We start from the raw sequence: 3,311 nt of genomic DNA, 5'->3' as shown, positions 1-3,311 counted from the left end.
GCTTGAGGAGCAGATGCGTAAGGAGTATCCTGAACTATTTGACACCGGTGAGTTTTATGCAAATATGTGTGTTTACCGTTATCTTGGCTTATACCGTAGATGCAGCTGAATTCGAGGATGAATTCTTTTTTAGGAGGGTAGACTTAACGCCTGAGGGAAAATAGATAAAGAAAAAAAAGGTAAAAAATAAAAAATAAAATACTGTAGCCGGTGCTACAGTACCCACGGTGTACAGTACCACGCCCGACCCTTTTCCGAGTCGGTGTTTTCCCTGTTCCTCCCAACCTGGTCACGAACCGCCGCCATCCTACCTACCAAATTCACGAAAGAGAGAAAGGAGAAGAGGGAAGAGGAGGAGAGGGCCTAGGGTTTTGCCACCGCCGTCGTCGGTCATCCGTGGTGGTCGTTCTTCCTCCCGTGCAAATTACGGTTAGGTTCTACCACGTATCTTGGCTGTCCCATTGATCCACCATGTCCCTTTGCTGTCCATGAGGGCTTAGCCATGTTTGGCGTAGATCGGAATAACAAGGCCTTTGTGGCGGCAAGGATCGTGGTGAGTTGGATCAGAGATGATGGAAAGGTGAAGAGGCGGAGAAGAAGGAGTAGACGCCGGGAGTTTTTGCGTCGTGCTCGCTGTGGTTCTCTAGGTGAGAAGCCAAATATTAATCCCCTTTATCTGATCAAGTTTTGCGGATTAAATCGCTTATTTGGGATTGGGTTTAGTTGAGAAATTATCGAAGTCAATTTCGTTCTTGTTCTGAAATTCTCGTCAGACTGAGCAGTCCCTGTTCATCGTAATGTTAGGGCATTTTAGAAGCTTTAATAATTTTTGAGCCTGTGGACAAAGTTGTAGAGGACTTCAATGTCTTTCTTTGGACACCAAGAACTCTGTCATAGCAATTATAATTTGTGAGATATCGAGTTTTCAATCTGACTGTTTTCCAGTGACGAAAATCTGGACAGTTTTGGATCTAAGCAGTTTTTGACCCTGTTAATGAAATAATTAGGTCTTTGATTATTAACAAAGGTTTTAGAATTTTTGTTAAGCTTTCTAGATTGGTAAAGTTTGTAACTTTTGAATAAGTATATCTCCAGTTATGAATTTTTGAAGTTTGATGTTCTGTTTTGAATGTCAGAAATATTCAGTTGTGTTCTATGGTTAATTATACCATCTTACGGACCTCTGATGCAAAACCTTTCAATACAAAAGTTGTACATAACAGAGTTTTACATGGTCTGATAAATTGTGGTAATTTTTGGATGAGTATTCTGAAGTATATGAAAAAGAGAAGAGTCGGTACTGCTGTCTTGATCGGTAGCGCAAACGGTAGAGGCTTGAATGTCGGGTTTGGGGCGCTTTAGTGCGTATTTGTTCTTAATCTTACTTGTATGTTGGTGTATGCACTGAATATTATTTGTGATCAGGTGGTAGCACTTCGGAACGTCGCTAGTGTTTTTGTTCTCCTTCGGTAAATTAAGAGGCAAGTGAATGTAGCGGTGGTTTGCTACCGTTTTGGCTTGTTATTTTCATCACCTACAGTTTATTGTCTATAAGAATGTCTTGGTATTTTCAGCCTTAGTTAAATTATGGTCTTATTTAAGTTCTCATGGTGAAGGTATTATTTTATATTGTTATTTGTGGCTAGCCCACATACCTGAATTTGAAGTTGGAGTATCACTCGTGAATTATTAATTTTATTGCAACATGCTAAGTGCATTGCATCATTCATTGGTATTGGAAGTTATGTCTTGACCTATGGTCATGACTGTACCGGTACGCATCATGGGATGCAGCTCCACACCTTGTTGGGTGTGCAGGCAGGAGACATATGCATTGCATTCATATGCATTCATGAGAAGTATGTTATCGAAGGGATTTTATCCACGTTATTATGAAGCTCTCTATTGTTGGCTATGTTCCAAATCGGAAGTCTGTTACTTTAATTCGATATCGTGTCAATTGGAAACACCATATTAAATTGATATTAATTCAACTTGTGGTTTAAATAGCTTGTCAAAACAAATTCGCTTGCTGAGATATTTTATCTCACTCTTGCGTTACTCAATACTTGATGCTTGCTTGGAAGGGAAGGAAATTAGCTGCACGTCACACACTTCTTCATTTAGAGACCTTGTGTTTTAATAAATAATAACTTGGTTTGCTCATTGGTTTTGAAGGTGTTTGTTTAAAGTGTGAATGTTAAACTTAACTCTTGCCTTAGGATGTTTATTAATCCTAGTTTGGTATTTCAGTTATTTATATATTTTATTCTTCCGCTTGCTATAAATACAAAGAAGATGCTGCCAAATTATTTGTTAGTTGTGTGCAGCTGTTGTTTGTGTAGTTTAGTAGCATTCTGGTGTATTTGTGGTTTCCGGGGTGTTACATTAACCTATGGTGCATTAGGTGCAAACCGTGCACCTATCTTGCACTGAAACTAACACTATCTCTAAACGGATCGAAGTGAGATTCCATATGACACATGTCATCTAGGAGTTCCATCTTGTGCGTCCAAATTGATTTCTAAGCATAGGGTATGTTCCATGCAAATCGTGCACCTATCTTGCATCAAGATTAGCACTATCTCTAAACAGACCGAACCGAGCCTCCACTTGAGCCTATTCACCCAGGAGTACCAACAAGTGCTTCCAAAATGGTTTTTTAGACTTTGGTGCATTAGGCGCAAACTGTGCACATATCTTGCACTGAAACTAAAACTGTCTCTAAGCACACCAAAGCGATCCCATATGACACACGTCATCAAGGAGTTCTATCGGGTGTGTCCAAATTAATTTCTAAGCATATGGTACGTTCCATGCAGACCGTGCATCTATCTTGCATCAAGATTAGCACTATCTCCAAATAGACCAAACCAAGCTTTCACTTGAGCCTTTTACCTAGGAGTACCATCGGGTGCGTCCAAAATGGTTTCTTAGCCTATGCTGCATTATGTGCAAACCTTGCACCTATCTTGCACCGAAACTAACACTGTCTCCAAACAGACTAAAGCAAGATTTCGTATGACACCCGTCATCTAGGAGTTCCATCATGTGCATCCAGATTGATTTCCAAGCATATGGTATGTTCCATGCAAACCGTGCACCTATCTTGCATCAAGACTAGCAATATCTCCAAACCGACCGAATCGAGTATCCACTTGAGACCCTTCACCTAGGAGTACCAACAAGTGTGTCCAAAATGGTTTCATAGACTATAGTGCATTAGGTGCAAACGATGCACCTATCTTGCACCGAAACTAACAATGTCTCCAAATGGACCGAAGCGAGATTCCATATGACACACGTCCTCG

This window comes from Sorghum bicolor, unplaced genomic scaffold (assembly GCF_000003195.3).
Source record: "Sorghum bicolor cultivar BTx623 unplaced genomic scaffold, Sorghum_bicolor_NCBIv3 super_38, whole genome shotgun sequence".
Classification (NCBI taxonomy): Eukaryota; Viridiplantae; Streptophyta; class Magnoliopsida; order Poales; family Poaceae; genus Sorghum; species Sorghum bicolor.
This window is presented reverse-complemented; position numbering follows the sequence as displayed.